Source organism: Stigmatopora nigra, chromosome 5, assembly GCF_051989575.1.
Source record: "Stigmatopora nigra isolate UIUO_SnigA chromosome 5, RoL_Snig_1.1, whole genome shotgun sequence".
In the NCBI taxonomy this organism is placed as follows: domain Eukaryota; kingdom Metazoa; phylum Chordata; class Actinopteri; order Syngnathiformes; family Syngnathidae; genus Stigmatopora; species Stigmatopora nigra.
This window is the reverse complement of record NC_135512.1, coordinates 16211866-16217500: the sequence shown is the minus strand read 5'-3', so window position 1 is coordinate 16217500 and position 5635 is coordinate 16211866. Positions and strand designations below refer to the sequence as shown.

At 38.2% G+C, this 5635-nt stretch overlaps 1 long non-coding RNA gene across 1 annotated transcript; it reads right to left on the bottom strand.

Moving 5' to 3' along the window:
• Positions 1-1794: 1794 nt before the first annotated feature.
• LOC144196305 (uncharacterized) lies at positions 1795-2577 on the bottom strand. The gene is made up of 2 exons (XR_013326235.1): positions 2509-2577; positions 1795-2232 (listed from the first exon to the last, which is right to left on the bottom strand). It is a non-coding gene; the product is annotated as an uncharacterized LOC144196305 (long non-coding RNA).
• Positions 2578-5635: the final 3058 nt, after the last annotated feature.

Sequence of the window (5635 nt, the reverse complement as noted above, 5' to 3'; positions counted from 1 at the left end):
TCATCCAAACCCGCCTTACAACACTTTCCCATATTTTACTTTTTTGTAGTGAGTTCGTGTGCCTCACACAGTTAACTTTTTTGTTTTTTACCCCTTCGATTGTACTTCCTAGGCTTATCTTAATTTTACTGCAGAAACCACACAAACACCATACGACGTTTACAATATATTCATGCCTACTCTTGAGACACAGGACACATTCCAGCAAAGTGCCCCAAAAATGTACCTGCCATTGACTAGTATAAACACAGGGATTTTATTGCCGTCACCCAGGACGCGAGTCACATTATCCAGAATGGACCTTCACATTCAATGACCCTTTAACGTATTTGGAAACTGTCACAACATGCAGACATTAGTGGACTTACCCGAGATCGCACCAGATGTCTCCCTCCAGCAGGTAAGTCTTCACCCGTCGAGAATCCAGGGGCCCCCGTCGAAAAATCCGGCCCATCAAGGGGTTTTGAAGACGCCGTGCGCACGGTCACTTACCAGATGTCGAACAGTAGCGCCTGGGTTCCCGTTCCGGTATATTGACCTCCATGGCTCCAAAGGACCAAATAATAGGTTCATTAATAATTACCCTTCTTTCTAATTATCAATAACTGCAGGCAGACATCTTATTCAATGATTGACATTTAATATAAATAGATTGGATCACAGATAAGAACCTTAAGGGAGGATGTCTTCAAAAGTATCCTCTCGACCAGTATTTCGCGTACGGCTTTAAGGCATTTGGATAAAAACAATCACGCCTTCATTTGACCTAACAATCATATGACAATTACATAAAGAAGCCCGAAGTGCGTCACGAGTGTTATGGAAGTGGCAGAAACAACATCTTTGTTATTGGCCAGTGACCCTGGCCTTGAATAAGAAGTCCATGTGAGAGTGGACCAGGTGGCTGGTTATGACCTCGAGCCGAACAATTGGGAAGAATGATTTAATGATTTAACAAAAGAAATGAATTACTTCACATATATGTATCATAGTAATACAGAATAAACCCAACAGCTTCACAAAACTTTTACTTAACTTGGCGAGAAGCGTATTGTATAGCACGAGATAAGCGTGGGCTGAGAATGGGCATTGGGAGAAGCTTGGGCTACTGTAGTGAATGGGCCAATGGGGAGTCGAGTATTCAGTGAGTATTCAGCTGGCCAATCAGCTTGCGTTCATGCCCGTGATGCTAAGCGCATACGTGCATTCTGTGTTTTAAAATTTTGTAAAAGGATGCAATTACTAATTCTAATTGAATATTTTGTTTTAAAATTTTGTAAAATAATGTAATTTCTAATTTTAATTTAATATTTTTCGTTATTATTTTTTTCCATTAAAAAAAACCGCGAAGCTCTGAAGCCGCGTTGGTGGAACCGCGAAGTGGCGAGGTCCCACTGTAATTAAAAATTACCAACAATGCTTGAATCAAAATGATGGAATTGTATGTTTTTTTGTATATTTGTGACTAGTTTAGAGAAGACGGTGATATTAAAACAGTAGTGTACATTGATTGGAATTTTGTTGACTTAAGTGGATATATTTTGCCATTGCCATTGACCTCGCTGGTATTGGTCATTCAGTGCTTACACCGCCACCTCTGGTGGTCAGATGAAACAGAACAAAAGGGAGACTGGAACTATGGTTTCTCCAGTAGGCATACACTTCTGGGAGCACAGTTGACTTTGTAATTGGTACCTTCTTGCGAGTTAGTGTTTCGCCACTGGCAGTCATTTGGATTCAGAGATCTGTAGTTACAAATGTTTACGTTTTTTTATCACGAAACAAATAAGTCAATTGAAATGGTCATGTGTTTATTTTTTTTCTGCATGAGGACAGTACACGATAATCACAAAAAATGTACATGCTCAAGAAAATGTAAAGTATGGAATCTCCGATCCTCCTTGACAAGTGCTGTATTTTGCAAGCTAACCGGAGGTCTTATTTTGTGTCATTGCTAAACTTTCATTCTTACATGGTAGTGGTTCTTAACTTTGTTGGTTCTACCGAACCCCAGCAGTTTCAAGTGTACACACTTAACACTACTTTTAGAGTAAAATATACATATTTTTTCTCCTAATTTGAGTTATATGAAGTCTTTTCAGCACTGATTGGCCAATGTCTCATGATCATCTGCAGCCAGTGATGGTCTAGCGGGGCATGTTATCGTGTATAGACATGTCGATGTCTCTTGACCTCCCTGGCAGAGGCACCACCGAACCCCCTGAGACCAACCTGTTTAGGGTTAAGCAGAGCAGAAGAACATCAAAACTTTATGGATAAAGAAACAGACACACCTAGGACTGCTGACCTATTGGCAACATTCACTCATTCACCTATACTGACAAAGCTAATCGCTAAGTTTGAAGTTGAGAAAATGCACCACAATCAGACCAGAAAAACAATAGTTGAATAAACCTTTAATACATGGACCCCAAAATATTTGATCATTACTCATTATAAAACAGAAAAGGTATGTTGCCATTAAGACGTGTTTAAAAGGAAACTGACATTTTCTATTTCCTGCTCTCTGGTACTGCAGAATTTCGGCCTAACTCCCTTGCTCTCACAGTTGCAGCTCGTGAAGTCCATAAATGGTTGTCCCACCTGGTGTGCACACCTCAGAACGAAGCTGAGCTGGATGTACATTGGAGTCACGTAATAATTGCCCTGCACCCTGCAATACATACAGAAAATTAATGAAAGCCTTAAGTCACAAAGGTGTTGGTAAAGACAAAGTTGAGGCTTTTGATAGGATAATATGGATTTACTATAGTAAACCTTTTGCTGCTGTCAATTTAACAATATATATTAAATGGGTTAATCAATAATGATGTAAGGCTAATTTTCTGTTTAATACTGAGTAGACGTAACTAGGTCACATATTAGAACATTATCAGTATTAAATTAAATACATTTTTAAAAAATCTATAGTAATTTAAATACATGGCTCATTTTCTATGTTCCGTGTTTTCTGCACTGTAGGAAGCACCTAAAATCCTTCAATTTTTTCAAAAGCTAACTGTGCCTTATATATGGATTGATATTGAGCCGCAACTACGATAAGCAGCCCCAGACTCCATTTCCCCCATATAAGTAGTGCGTGGTGCATGCTGGGACAGGTAATTTTTGGTCAATCCACCCGGAATGATGGCGAGCATTCTAATTCAGTGCTCACCGTGATTTAGGGTGGATTTAAAAAAGAACTACTACCACCACTACCACTACTACCACTACATTTATACATTACCTATATCTATATCCACCAAATTCGTCATACGCAGATGGGTATGATGACAATGCCTATGTCCGATTAATATTATTATCTATCTATATGTATGCGTAGGTGTGTTTGTGTGTAGGCGTGCATATGTGCATATGTACATATGTATATATGTGCATGTACATATGTACATATGTGCATATGTGCATATGTGCATATGTATATATGTGCATATGTGCATATGTGCATATGTGCATATGTGCATATGTGCATATGTGCATATGTGCATATGTGCATATGTATATATGTATATGTGTATATGTGTATATGTGTATATGTGTATATGTGTATATGTGTATATGTGTATATGTGTATATGTGTATATGTGTATATGTGTATATGTGTATATGTGTATATGTGTATATGTGTATATGTGTATATGTATATATGTATATATGTATATATGTATATATGTATATATATATATATATATATATATATATATATATATATATATATATATATATATATATATATATATATATATATATATATATATATATATATATATATATATATATATATATATATATATATATATATATATATATATATATATAGTTTGAAAAATTTATTGAAGGTGCGCATTATAATGTGGTGTGCCTTGTAGTGCGGAAAATACGGTAATACATTTGATGAATGCTTTAATCCTTCTATGAAGGCTTAGAAGGCCACTTCTTCAAAGATATTAATAGGGCAAACAACATTGATACAAGCTATGAAACTGACCAGAACAGTTTGTGCTGCAATTTTTTGGGCGAGTGCACTGGGCATACCCATTTTAACTGCTCCTTCTGCCAGCGCCTCTGCAAACAGGTATACCTGTCGAGATAAATAATGTGACTCAAAAGCAGGAGAGTAAGTTAAGTAATTTTTGAACAGGTCGAATTGCATCGTGTGCCATTGAATGGTCCACCTAGAGCTGAGGGCCAGATATTCTCCGACACGTCATTTTAGGTAGACAACAAAAGCAAATCATTTGCACACTTTTACATAGTCAAACAATTACCATATTTTCTTGCATAATGACTGAATCCAGGGTACGGTTTATATTCACATAAATTAGAATTGACATGCACAAAACTGCAACGTGACAAAAACAAAACGCCATAACGCGAGACCATGAGGAAAATGTATTGCTAAAATACCAAAACTGCAAGTACGTCACCACTTTTAACATGGACTTTGTTCAATAATTTTTTGTTGCCATTGATATACACAAAGTTACCCCCGTTCTTCCTTCCTATCCCTTTTAACTGGGGAGGCTAATAATGGAAGATGATATTCCAGGGAAAATGACGATAGTGGACATTTTAGATTAGATTACTTTATTCATCCTGTATTCGGGAAATACACTGTCGCAGTAGCAATGGGGTGAAAATAGACAGGAAAATACATTTTAGACATAAATGAAAAGGTAATGAATAAGTAAATAAAGAATTAAATAAGCGTGTTCAGACGTTCCTTTTGTTAAAGACCCTGACAGCTGAAGGGAGAAAGGATCTGGGGAAGTGCTCTTTCATGCAATGGAGGTGCTGAAAGAGCTTGAGTCATGCAGGTGCTGTCCATGAAGGACATCATCCTGGCCAGCATCCTCATCCCTCCCACTTCCTCTACAGAGTCTAGAGGACAGCCCAGAACAGAGCTGGCCCTGATGATCATCTTATTCATCCTGTTCCCATCCCTCTCTGTGCTCCTGCATCCCCAACAGGCCACTGCATAAAACAGTGTAGATGCCACCACAGTGTCATAAAAGGTCCTCAGCAGTGTCCTGCATACTCCAAAGGACCATAATCTCTTCAGTCGGTGAGGGTGGCTCGGGCCCCTCTTATACAGGGCATCTATGTTTGGGGACGAGTCCAGTTTGTGTTTGAGGTGAACAAACAGGTACTCAAAATCCTCCATGATTTCAATGTCTGTACCCTGGATGTTCACCTGAGTGGTATATATGGGATTCCTCTGGAAATCGATCACCATTTCCTTTGTCTTACTGGCGTTAATGTGGAGGTGGTTTTGCCTACACCAGTCAATGAAGGCTGTGATGACTCACTTGTACTCCAGGTCGTTCCCATCCATCACTCATTAAATCATCCCAATTAAAAATGCCTTAGATATCTATCAGGTGGCCCGGTGGGAGTGTCAGCCTCATAGTTCTGATTGAGGTCAAGGATCCAATCCCAGATTCGGCCTTCTTGTGTGATTTGCCTGTTCTCATTGGGCTTACATGGTTTTTTTTCAGTGATAGGTTCATTAATAATTACCCCTCTTTGTAATTATCAATAACTGCAGACAGACATCTTATTCAATTATTGACATTTAATTAAATAGATTGGATCACGGATAAGAACCTTAAGG